The 14,300-nt window shown below is 38.2% G+C and overlaps 1 pseudogene; it reads right to left on the bottom strand.

The window, feature by feature from the left end:
* Positions 1-250: 250 nt before the first annotated feature.
* LOC104666739 overlaps positions 251-14,300 on the bottom strand; it is a 28,700-nt pseudogene continuing 14,650 nt past the window's right edge.

Here is a 14,300-nt window from a genome sequence, read left to right on the forward strand (position 1 = left end):
GACCTAAAGTCATAAAATCCCTAGAAGAAAACCTAGGCAATACCATTCAGGATGTAGGTATGGGCAAAGACTTCTTGACTGATACAGCAAAAACAATGGCAACAAAAGCCAAAATTGACAAATGGGATCTGATTACACTAAAGAGCTTCTGCACAGCAAAGGAAACTATCATCAGAGTGAAAAGGCAACCTACAGAATGGGAGAAAATTTTTATAGTCTATCCATCTGACAAAAGACTAATATCTAGAATCTACAAATAACTTAAAGAAATTTGGCTCCTGCTTTTACTGCTATGACTACACCCTTCAGTATGCCCATTGTACTGGCTAGAATATGTGTCTGAGCTCCGCCCTCTGTCCCTATTCCTGGTCTTTTCTTCTCTTGCCTCCCTCCTGCTTGAGGACTTGTGCTCGTGCTTGGGTTTCTCTTTCTTCAGGTCCCTCTCTAGGTCCTCTGCTCCACCAGAGTAGGCAGTCCCGGCCTTGGGGAGCTTTGGCCCCTCCCTGGACTCTGACTTCTGAGCTGTCTCTGAGTTCTTAACTGCTGTGCTTCTCAGAGCCAGGGTCATCCTTTTCTTTCACTGTCTTGCTTCTGGGTGATGAAAGAGGATGGTTGCTCTGCCTGTACCTCCTGGTCAGTTTTCTCTTTTTCTTTCTTTCTTTTTTTTTTTTTCCTTTTTGTCATTTTTGTGTTTTTTGTTGGTTTTTCATTTTCAGAGCTCTCAGACAAACTTGGTGAGGGGGTACGCCCCACAGCCCTTCTCCTGGAGCTTTTTGGTCACATCATCCGTTTCTTCTGAGTCTTTAGGAGTCCTATAGTTAGACACATGATCCACTCGGATAGTTCTTCCTTTCATCTTGATCCCATTAAAATTGTCAATGGCCAGAATTGTGCTCCTCTGGCCTTTATAGCAGAGGAAACAGAATCCTTTGGATTTCCCAGTCTTCTTGTCCCGCATGAGATTAATGTTAACAATCTCCCATATTGTGAGAACACACAGACGATGTCCCCTTCAGTCAGTTCATAAGGAAGCCCTCCTAGGAAGATCCAGGCGCTGTCCTTGTACTCAGATTGCCAGGACACCTTATCGACCACCCCAAGCTGGACCTCTCGCTCATTCAGTTAGTTGATTAGCTTCATCTTAGTTAAAGGGTTCGTCTCCCCGGGCTCACACTCAATGTTCAGGTATCAGAACAATCACTTTTATAACCTGTATGAAATAGAGTAAAGCACCAGCAAACCTACAAGGGGACAAGTTTTAACTGTAACTGTGTCAGTTCAGGAGATGACTGATGGTCAGGAAAACAGAAAAGTATCTATGGGGTGAGGGGGCATAGGGACTCTAAGTAACAGGGGAAGAGTCTTTTGGGCAGAACTCAGCAGAAATAGTTCCTTTCTCCTACTTATATCCAACAGGGTAGCCATATTGCACATATATTTTCCAGCAAATGTGTTTTGCGGACAGCATTACCAGAGCCAGTTTGCACTAAAGAGAGTTGCAGTGCCAGCATTCCACAAATCTGCGAAGATAGCAACTAGAGTCATAGAAATATAAAGACAGGAGGTTGAGCAACTGCCATTATATGAAAAAACTCTTTGCAGTTAATATTTTGAAACTTAATGGGTAGATACTACAGACCAACTAAGAAGATCCCTCTCACTGTCTGGCAGCACTTCCCCTGCAAATCTCTATATATTGCAATAAAAGCATTTATTCTGATCATAAGAGTTATATATGCTTATCATGGAAATTTGAAAAATACCTCAAAATATTAAAAAGGGGAACATTCTATCATCCAGTGATAATAGCTTGTGTATTGACGTGTATTCACCCAGCCTTTTCTTCCACTGAGAATGATGTATATGGCTGTGTGTGTGTGTGTTTTAAAATCGATATATTCCAAAAACAAATCTCTTTTTTCACTTAATACATGAGGAACATTTCCCATGTCATTAAATATTCTTCAAAATTTCATTGTTAATGACTGCATAGTGTTCAGGTTTTCTGTATAACTGTTAAGCATTAGTATATGAAATATTTTTCTCTCTCTGTAATTATTACTCACAATAGCTCATGCAATGAGATAGAAAATTAAATATGTGGTATACATTATTTTTTTTGAAAGAGAGTCTCGCTCTGTTGCCCAGGCTGGAGTGCAGTGGCACAGTCTCAGCTCACTGGAACCTCTGCCTCCAGGTTCAAGTGATTCTCCTGCCTCAGCCTCCCGAGTAGCTGGGATTACAGGCACCTGCCACCACGCCTGGCTAATTTTTGTATTTTTTAGTAGAGACGGGGTTTCACCATGTTAGCCAGGCTGGTCTCAAACTCCTGTAATCCCAGCACTTTGGGAGGTCGAGGCGGGCGGTATACAGTTTTGAATGTGGGACAAAATTAGTATTATTTGAGAATATTATGATTTTATACCTAGAAAAACACAAAGTAACCCAGTGAATTAGCTATCGTGGTGAGAAAATTTGGTAAGTTGGCTAGAAAAACAATTAGTTTTGTTTTATATTGACAATATACAATTAGAATTTGAAATGGAAAGAAAAAGAAATCACACTTCCAATTTCCACAAAAACAATAAAATAACAAGAAATACTTTTTTTTTTTTGGAGATAGAGTCTTGCTCTGTTGCCAGGCTGGAGTGTAGTGGCATGATCTTGGCTCACTGCAACCTCTGCCTCCCAGGTTCAAGTGATTCTCCTGCCTCAGCCTCCCGAGTAGCTAGGACTACAGGTGTGTGCCATCACGCTCAGCTAATTTTTGTATTTTTAGTAGAGACAGGGTTTCACCGTGTTGGCCAGGCTGATCTCGAACACCTAACCTCAAGTGATCCGCCCGCCTCGGCCTCCCAAAGTGTTGGAATTATAGGCATCAGCCACCATGCCCGGCCAAGAAATACATTTTGTAATGAAAAATTATAAAAGCACATATTGAAGCCATCTCTGAATAAATGAACAGACATAGCATTGTCCTTGGAAGGAAGAAAATACTATAAAGATGTAATGTATTCCAAAATATAAATTAATTTTCTATTGTTTGGATTGAATTTTCAAATATATAATATATTTAATATGACATAAGATAAGGTGAGACTATGTGGTTTTCACAAAAATCATATTTGAGGGCTCTGGTGGTCACCTCTAGGCATAAGGCATGTACCCTCCAGAACAGTTGACACTGAAGCACAAGACATCCATGTGAATGCTGATCTTTAATGAAATGTTGAAGGCCATAGATAGAAAAAGCACATGAGCAGCAAATCACAGAATTAGACATAATGAATTGCATGTTTTGAGTTGCAATTAAGATGGTTTACCACTTGAATAGCAATCTAAGGTTGAAAAGCTATGATTTATTTATTTACTGATAGTTGACAATGTCAATTCTCAGCTATATAATTAGTTAATATATTAATGTTTCAGTCAAAATCCAAGTGGATTTTTTGCAATATAACAAATACATTTAAAGTTAGATGACAGAAGAAATGTACAAGAAGTGCCCAGATATTTTTTAAAAAGAATACTGTGAAGGGAATTGACCTGTCAGAGAGCAAACTATATTTTAAAGCCACTGTAATCAAAGGAGCATGCTATTGACAAAAGAATAGACAAATGAATTAGTGGAATAGAAAAAAGAGTCAAGAAATACTTCCAAGTGTACAGAGGGATGAACTATTTTAAAATGAATATATCAAAGAGGTGAGGGAATGAAGAATTATTCAATGTAATTGGGTCCATTGAATACACACTTGGGAAAAAATTTGGGTTCTTACCTGTAAATATTTTGAATGATTATCTTAACTTAATCTAAATGGAATCACATAGTTTAAAAAATGAAATGAGGTGAAATGGATATCATACGAGGAAATACAGGACAATATTTTGTAAATTCAGTCTGAGTATACATATCCTATCAGGATAAAAAATCAAGAAGGGATAAATTTGATCACTTTAATCATGTAAATATTAAAATCTCCTATACATCAAAAGGTTTTACAAATACACTAAAATGACAAAACCCAGGAGAATACATTTTTAAAATATAAAACAGAGATAAAACATTTTCATCTCTAATACACAACAAAATCCTTCAAATCAATAATTAGTAATTTATTATACAAAATATGATTAATAAAATTTAAAATGGGCAAAAATGTAAACACATTATTCGCATAATTAAAATAATCATATGAAAATATGTGCAACTTCAATAATTGTCAAGGAAATAAAAATTGAATTATCAAAAAGATATAATATTTTGAAAAATTTTATGGAACATTTAGAAGGTTAAAGTGTGAGGATATCTACTTCTAGAAGAGAAATGAGACAACAGCAATATTTCACAGATATTTGGCGGGAATATAGATTTGCTCTAACCATTTTGGAAAGTAATTTGGCAATGAGTATGAACATTTTAAGAATGCATAAACTTTGATGCAGCTATTGCACTTGTAGGAATTTACCTCATTGGGTTAAATGGATATATGTGCATGGAGGCTCGTTATAGCACCCCTCAGTGTCCTACACATTGCAAAGCTCTTCATTGTCCAAAAACAATTGAAATCAGTTGCCTTTCTGAGCCAAGATAATTGACATTTAAAGTTTTATCCAAAAAGCAGGCATCCAAATAATGCTATGAGACTTGCACATGAGAAAACCACTTTGACTAACACAGTTAATCCTTTTGTGACATTTCTTAAAATACATGGAACTTCATAGAAACATTTTCTTAAAATCCCAACAGTTGACATAGGCATTAAGGGTAGACAAAAATATTGTTCAGTCTGTACCATTATTACTGCATACACTGCATGGTATAGTATGATCCTGATCTTCCATCAGCTTTCTTACTGCCCAACTGACAAAGATGTAAGATGAACTCAGCTATTCAAGAAGTTCTGTTTAGTAATGCTTTCAGTAAGTTAATTTGGATAATCGGTCATATTACAATATCACTTGTACAAATTAAGTCTTCAATAAATATAATATATTTGAATAAATAAGCTAATATTCTCGATCAAGGGGAGTAATTTGAACATGGGAAGGGGAAAGACGTAAACCAGTCACCCAGGTATCTGTGGCATGTCGTAATTTCTAATTTTTTTCTCCAAATATTTTCAATTCACACTTTGTGTCAGGCACCATTCATGTATTCAGCAAATCTTTACTGTGCACCTGCGATAAGCCAGGCACTATTTCAAGAACATAGGATACACAACAGTGAATAACAGAGATGATAAAGTTTGCACAGTACTGGGAATTCCTTAGCCTAGACCTTCTGCTAACAACATCTACTTAAAGGTTTTTTCAGCCTATTTCAGAAAAACAAAAACCTCCCCACAGGGACTTCTTCAAAAGTTGCAACTTGTTTTCAGTTTCTTCATTCAAGCCACACATTTACTGAAATGCCTGCTATTATAAGCCAGGAACTGCTCTAGGCATTGGAGAAACATCAGCAAAACAAAAAAGACAAAGTCTTTGCCCTCAAGAAGACTGTGTTCTAGAAACAAAATACAAAAGAAGTTTAGATATCGATAAGTGTCATGAATAAAATACAGAGGGCTGTATGATAAAAGTAATTGGGAGGAAAAGGCTTTAAAAGCTAGGGTGATCTGGAAGGCCACTCTGTGGAAGTGACATATAAAACAAAACCTGAATGGCCAGAGGGAACCAGCCGTGCAAAGATCAATATGAAGAGCTTTCCAGACAGAAAGAACAGCTCTTCCAGAAGAATAAGCTTGAGATGTTCTAAGAACAGAGAAGAGCAAAATGATCAAGGGTGGAAATGATTGATAAGAAATGAGTTCAGAGAAGTGGCAGGAGGAGACCAGATAATTTTTGACCTTGCAAGCTAGACTAAAGAGTGTAATTTTTATTCTGTATACAGTGGACAGTCACTAGAAGGTGTCGAATAGAGTAGTGATAAAATAAGATTTACTTTCTTGTTGAAAACCCAGTATTTATTTCTTCCAACTTTATTGAGATATAATTGGCAAATAAAAATTATATAAATGTAAGGTATGAAACATGTTTTTATAAATGTATATATTGTAAAATGATTACCATAGTCAAGTTAATTAGCATGTCCATCACCTCACATAGTTACCTTTTTTGTGGTGAGAAGATTTAAGATGTATTTTCTTAGTTAATTTTAAGTATACAATATAGTATTATTGATTATAGTCACCATGATGTACATTAGATTTCCAGAACTGACTCATTCTGCATAATTGAAACTCTGTACCTTTTGACTAATATCTCCCTATTTTCCCCCATATCCCAGCCCCTAGTAACCGGCATTGTCCTCTTTGCTTCTTTGAGTTCACCTTTTTAATAGAATCCACATATAAGTGAGATGATACAGTATTTGTCTTTCTGTGCCTCGCTTATTTCACTTGGCATAATGTCCTCCAGGTTCATTCATGTTGACTCTAATGATAAGATTTACTTATTTTTTAGGGCTAAATAATATTCCACTCCATATATATTCCACTCCATATATATTCCACTCCATATGGAATATTATTCACTTATGTTTCTCCAGTGGCTACTGTGGGGCATATGTTATATATATAGCATTGTGCTCTTTGCTTTTGCTTTTTTGCCTCTTTGCTTCTTTGAGATATACACACACACACACACACACACACACACACATATAGTATAAATGTATTGTATAAATGTAAGGTATGAAACATATATATATATATATATATATGTATATATGCCACATTTTCTTTATCCATTCATCCATGGATGGACATCTAGGTTGATTCTGTATCTTGGCTATTTTTAATAGTGCTGCAATGTACATGAATGTGCAGATATCTTTTTGACTTACTTATTTCAATTTCTTTGGACATATACCTACAGTTAGGATTGCTGGATCACATGGTAGTTTTAGTTTTTTGAGAAATTTCCATACTGTTTTCCATAATGGCTGAACAAATCATTTCTACCAATAGTGTTCAAAGGTTTCCTCTTCTCCACATTCTCACTAGCACTTGTTATCTGTTGTCTCTTTGATAGTAGCCATTCTATTTTGTCTCTGTTTGCAGATGACATGACCTTATATTAAAAAAACCCTAAAGACTCCACGTAAAAACTTTTAAAACTAATAAACAAATCTACTAATGTTGCAAGATACAAAATCAACATGCAAATTTCAGTTGCATCTCTTTGTACTAACAACAAACTATTTGAAAAATAAATTAAGAAATCAATCTCATTTATAATAGCACCAAAAAATAAAATGCACAGGAATAAATTTAACCAGGGAGGTGAACGATCTGTACATTGAAAACTATAAAACATTGATGAAAGAAATTGAAGAAGACACAAAATAAATGGCTTGGAAGTGTGAATCCAGAAAATCGTAGACAGATCTCAGTTAATTTGGAAAGTTTATTTTGCCAAGGTTGAGGACACGCCTGTGACACAGCCTCAGGAAGTCCTGAGGACATGTGCCCAAGGTGGTCAGGGCACAGGTTGGTTTTATACCTTTTAGGGAGACATGAGTCATCAGTCAATGTATTAAGAAGTACATTGCTTCAGTCTGGAAAGGCAGGACAACTTGAAGCAAAGGCAGGAAGACTCAAAGCCGGGGAGGAAGCTTCCAGGTCACAGATATAAGGGATACACAAATGGTTACATTCTTTTGAGTTTCTGTTTAGCCTCCCCAAGGGAGGCAATCAATTATACATCTATCTCAGTGAGCTGAGGGGTGACTTTGAGTAGAATAGGAGGCAGGTTGACCCTAAGCAGTTTCCAACCTGAGTTTTCCTTAGTGATTTTGGAGGCCCAAGATATTTTCCTTTCACCAAAGAATTAATATTGTTGAAATATTCATACTGTCCAAAGGGATCTACAGATTCAGCACAATCCCCATCCACATTCCAATGTCATTTTTCACAGATATAAAAGAGACAATACTAAGATTTATATTTTTATCACTCTGTCAGCTATTTAGAAAACTAACTATAGGGTAGTACTGGTAAAACCGTAATTACATTATCCCAGATGCGAGATTATGATTGTTTGAACCAGAGCGGGAGCTGCAAAGAAGGTATGAAGTGGCTACGTCCTGGGTATATTTTGAAGGTAAAGTGTTTCAGTGGCCTTAAGACAACTTTCAAATTTGCAGATTCGCTACAAGGACTCACCTGACTCAGTAGCAGATTATTTTAATGGCTAAAATTTATTACAGCAAAGGATAAAGCACAAAAGCAACAGGAACATATTTGCATTGGGCACAGTACAGAGAGGCTAAACATAGTTTTCCAAGTCCTTCCCCATCTGGGGCCACACAGAGCATGCTTTATTTCTAGCAGTCAACTATAAGAACTGTTGTGGGATAGATCGGACCAGGGAAGCCCATTTGAATCTTTGGGTCCAAGGCTTTTATTGAGAGTTGATTAGAAAGGCGTATCATCCATAGCAGTAGAAACATGAGAGTCCAACAGTGGAACCAGGTGCACATGATCAATCTTGGTGTTTGTGCAAAGCAACCTGAGAAACTGATATGGAATGGTCCATAGCTCCAGGTGAACACAATGAAACCCTCAATCACTGACATCAATTATATTCTCAGAGTCACATTTCCAAGGGCTGACCAAGGGGTCGATCATGATTCCATATGTCCTTGGACATGCAAGGAGTAAGCAACCAGCTAAGAGGTCAAGTCACTGAGGATAAAAAATTGACTCTTGGTTTTTGTAAGTTTTAGGTCACAGTAATCTTATGAGTGTCTCAGTTGAGTGGCGAGCATAACAGTCTGATATAAAATGTTGATAAGATAACGGAAGGTCAGGAATTAAAGTGAGTATACACAACTCTTTTAATGTATTTTCCTGTGAAGGGAAACCAAGAAATGAGGAGGTTTCTAGAGTATTTCAGATATCAAGAAATTCTGTGGTCAGTTTTAAGATGAAAACTATCACAGCATATTTATATGCTGACCTAGTAATGATTCAAGAAAGAAGGAAATACATGGTAGGTACTTGTATTAGTCTATTCTTGCACTGCTATAAAGAAATTCCTGAGACTGGGTAATTCATAAAGAAAACAGGTTTAATTGACTCCCAGCAGGCTGTACCAGAAACATCACTGTGGAGTCCTCAGGAAACTTACAATCATGGTGGAAGGCGACAGGGAAGCAGGCACGTCTTAAATGACAGGAGCAGGGTTGGGGGTGGTGCCGCACACTTTTAAACAACTAGATCTCATGAGAACTCTATCGCAAGAACAGCAGCGAAAGGGGAAGTCCACTCCCATGACCCAATCACCTCCCACCAGGCCCTACCTCAAACACCGGGGATTATAATTCAACATGAGATTTGGGCAGGGAAAAAAATCTAAATCACTTTCAGCCGCTGAAAGGAGAGAGGTAGGCCGGTAGTGGTGGCTCACGCCTGTAATCCCAGCACTTTGGGAGGCCAAGGTGGGCAGATCATGAGGTCAGGAGATCGAGACAATCCTGGCCAACATGGTGAAACCCCATCTCTACTAAAAATACAAAAACTAGCTGGGCATAGTGGCACGTGCCTGTAATCCCAGCTACTAGGGAGGCTGAGGCAGGAGAATCCCTTGAACCAGAGAGTCGGAGGTTGCCGTGAGCCAAGATTGCGCCATTGCACTCCAGCCTGGAGACAGATCAAGACTCTGTCTCAAAAAAAAAAAAAAAAGAAAAAGAAAAAAGGGAGAGATAATGAGATACAGAACTCAAGTAGAGTTCCAGGCTTGTGATGGGAGGGGCTGTTGTGAAGGTCTCTGACATGCCCTAGAGACATTTTCCTCATCATCTTGGTGATTAGCATTTGGCTACTTGTTACTAATGCAAATTTCTGCAGCTGGGATGAATTTCTCCCCAGAAAATGGGATTTTCTTTTCTACCACATCGTCAGGCTGCAAATTTTCCAAATGTTTATGCACTGTCACCTCTTGAACTCTTTGCTGTTTAGAAATTTCTTCCACCAGATACTTTAAGTCATCTCTCTCAAGTTCAGAGTTTCACAGATCTCCAGGGCAAGGGCGAAATGCCCCCAGTCTCCTCGATAAAGCATAGCATGAGTGACCTCTGTTTCAATTCCCAACAAGTTCATTATCTCCATCTGAGACCACCTAAGCCTGGACTTCATCTTCTATATCACTATCAGTATTTTGGTCAAAGCCATTCCACAAGTCTCTAGGAAGTTCCATCCTTTTCCACATATTCCTGTCTTCTGAGCCCTCCAAACTGTTCCAACCTCTGCCTGTTACCCAGTTCTAAAGTTGCTTCCACGTTTTCAGGTATCCTTACAGCAGCACCCTATTACCTTAGTGCCAATTTACTGTATTAGTCCATTCGCACACTGCTATGAAAAGCTGCCTGAGACTGGGTAATTTATAAAGAAAGGAAGTTTAATTTGCTTGCAGTTCTACATGGCTGGGGAGACATCAGGAAACTTAAAATCATGGTGGAAGGCACCTCTTCACAGGGCAGCAGGAGAGAGAATGAGTGCAAGCAGGAGACGTGCCAGATACTTATAAAACCATCAGATCTCACGAGAACTTACTATCATGAGAATAGCATGGGGGAAATTGCCATCATGATCCAATCACTTCCCACTGTGTCCCTTCCATGACACATGGGGATTATGGGAATTACAGTTCAAGATGACATTTGGGTGGGGACACAGCCAAACTATATCACTTGTAAACACTCATATACATTTGTAAATACCTTCACACACTTATAAACACACACAGCATCACACTCTCATTCATATCTCTTACACATGCTGAAAAACACAATAACACACACACATTCAATCACACACATTTTCACAAGTCACACACTCGTACACACACATTCCTATGCTCAAATACACTCACTTACAAATTCTCTTACATGCTATCTAACGAAAACTCTCACACACTTTCACATTCACACAGTCACATTCTCACACATACATACTTTCAAACATACACTCCTACATATACTCACATAATCACATACACTCACACTTACACATAATCTCACACTGAAACAGCCACACATTCACACAGACACGAAGTCACAGACATGAAAAACATATCAGTTGTCATTGTTGCCATGGCTGTTCTAGCAGTGAGAATATTTAAATAAAAATACAAAAACCCTTTGGAGTTTATATTCTACTGGGTAATGATAGATAACTAAACAAATGATATAATATCAAGCAGTGATTCATATTATGACAAGTTGACTAGGATAAGAGAATAAAGTGCGGGGGTGATATATTAAGTACAGCAGTCTGGGAGGTTTTCAGAACATTTGAGCAGAAACAGGCTGTGGTCATATTTGTGTTTTAAAAAGTAAATGCATACTATGGAAAAATAATTGGGTGATGATGGTGGAAACAATTTTCTAGTCAAGAGATGATGGTGTCGTGGAGTAGAAATGATGCTGAGTTAGAATAGATGGGTAGCAGTGGAAGCGCTAAGAAAGAGTGGTGTTCTAGATATATTTTGAACATAGAGGGAACAGAATTTGCTAACAAATTGGAAATGAGTCATGAGAGAAAGAGAGGACCTAAGGATGATTTCAAAGTTGTTGATTGGAACAACTTGAAAGATAGAGCTGCCATTTACTATAATGGAATGAAGGATACAAAGAATAGCCTGTTTGTCACTGGGGAAATGGGAATGCAGTGGAAATGGAGAGTTGGGGTTTGGACATTAGGTTAAGGTAGCTATTGGTCATTCAAGCAGAAAGATTAGAAATGAAGATTAGAATATGATAAGCATTAGTCTGGAGTTTAGGGCCAATATTATTTATTAAGTATTCATTAATTCATTCAAGCAATAATTATTGAGCACCTCCACTCTTATAGACTCTGGAGATTCAGAAATTTATAAGACCAAATCCCTTTCCTCAGAGCTCACATTCTGGTAGGGAAGAAAGCCCATATACAAAGAAATATATTGTAAAATATAAAGGTACTGATAAGTGTTATGACAGGGAAAATGAAAATGTGCTTGACACAGTTATGTGGATTTAAATCACATAATGAATGCAAGGAGGGGATACTGGTATTATTCCCAACTGACAGTTGGAGAAAGCAAGCCTCTCACATGCTAAGTAGTAAGTCAAGGTTTAATGAATAAATGAATTAATATTTTAACGTATCAAACTGTACAGGACTACCAAGGCTTCACTCCAAAGATACCAGCATGGATCATTCTATTTTTGTCCCCAAGCTACCATACCAAGTTACCCATCTGTCTTGATCCTGAAAAGTAGCCACTACACAGAAAATGGGCAACAAAATACTATGAACACCTGAGGTCCCTAAAAGTACATGAGGTTGAAATACAACAAAGGAAACCACGAATGGGAAAATTTTAATAGCCCTTTAAATTTGAAAAGACTTTTACTTTATAAAGCTTTTGTATTTATATACAAATTTTTCTGAATTACATAGACCAGAGTATAAAACATGGGTGCGTTCACCATTTCATTGGTCTTTATAGTAACAGCCTCTACAAATTGCCAACTAAGAATGGCCTCGTCTCCTGATCTGGAAGCCCTGCAAAGAATACCACTTTGCTCACTGTACATGCCCATCTTTGGTGGCTCCATGTGCATTTTCACAAGGGCTGCCTTTTCCCTCAAAAATTGTTCCTGAGATAAATGAACTGGAGCTCTCAAGGTGCAAATCTGCAGAGTTCTGTGACAAAATGAGTGTGATCATCTCTTTATCTTTTGGTACCATAATCAAAGCCCCAGAGCAAATCATCTTGGTCTCAACATAGTACAGGTTATTTAGTGAAATATCTATGTCAGATATTTCGCTCACAATTCTCTACTTTCTTTGGACCCAGGCATAAGTCTGTTATGAGGGGGTAGAGCAACATTCTTTCCCTTGGCATCATGTTCCTAAACAGAAGAACCTATGCTAGAGCAATACGCACAGCCTTTCTCCACAGGAGGAGGCAAGTCTTCATTTAGTTCAACACATGTTACTTCTCTTTTTAGGATAAGCCTACAGTGAGGAAGCACATCGTCTTAGTTCCGCACACCATGAGTTTCTCAGCTGCAGGTCTTCGTTGGAGGAGATGTACATTTGTTCAGTGGTGCTTATGACTAGGCAAGTCTAGCTAATTGTGGGATGTAGAATTAGGAGGGTCACTTTTCCCTGCACAGTTGAAACATATTCTCCAAAACCAGCTGTGTTTAGTAATAAAGATGCTAGTGTTGATCTCCATCTGTCTGACTCGGTTAATTGCAAACTCAGGTGAAAAGAACAGAGCCATGCATTGGGCCCACCGAATCCCTTTCACTGACAGACTGTCCTCAACACCATTCCCCAGATGCCACTGTATTTCTTTCACTGGGCTAAGGTTAGCAGTCTAGATCTCTTCCTTAGGGGAATTAAATTAGAATGATATTTGCAACTTGGTGTTGAGTTCTTCACTTCTTCCCGCCTCCTTTCCTTCAATAAGTTTTCAGTGACGGCTTTTCTCTTCCAGGAACTGCCCTGACCTCTGACAAGACAACAGTGAGCGAGCCAGAAATAGCACCTCTCCTCATAAAGCTTACAGTCTAGCAGCCCAACTAACGTAATTGAAATGGTTACCTGAGTGTTATAGTGGATAATATAAACAAGTGCTGTGAGGGTCTTGGACTCTGATACAGTCTGAGGGATCAGGGAAGGCTCCCTTGAGAAAATGATGCTTGAGCTGAGATCTAAAGAATGAGTTGAAGTTAACTAGACAGAAAGATGGGGTGTGAGAAACAGTGTATTTTAAACAAGGGTAAAGGAATAAGCAAAGGCCCTATGGTAGTAAGGAGGGAGTATCAAAGTTTATATCCACCCATCACTTTCATCCTCTCAACCATCCTTTCTACAATTTAGCTAGGATTCTCATTTTACAGATGAAGACATTGAGGCACAAATGGTTACTAGCTGCATGACCTTGGGTAAGTAGTAGAACTAAAATGTAAAGCCAACATTCAGTGCTTCTGAGGTAGTACCTCTCAATTGGAGGCTATCCCTCACACTCGACCCTTCCTAGGCACATTTGGCAATATCTGGAGACATTTTTAGTTGGCACAAGTGGAGGGATGACCTACTGCCATCTAGTGGGTAGAGGCCAGGACTGCTGTTAAGCATTCTGCAGTGCACAGGGCAGGGGTCCACGTGAAATGATTATCTGGCCCAAAATATCTTTTTCTTCAGCTTTTTGAAATTTGTTTTCAATTTATTTCTTAATTTTTTATTCCGGCTGCATATTTGTTTATGTATGTGTATATGTGTATTTAATATAATCAT

The sequence above is a fragment of the Rhinopithecus roxellana genome, chromosome 7 (genome assembly GCF_007565055.1).
Source record: "Rhinopithecus roxellana isolate Shanxi Qingling chromosome 7, ASM756505v1, whole genome shotgun sequence".
Classification (NCBI taxonomy): Eukaryota; Metazoa; Chordata; class Mammalia; order Primates; family Cercopithecidae; genus Rhinopithecus; species Rhinopithecus roxellana.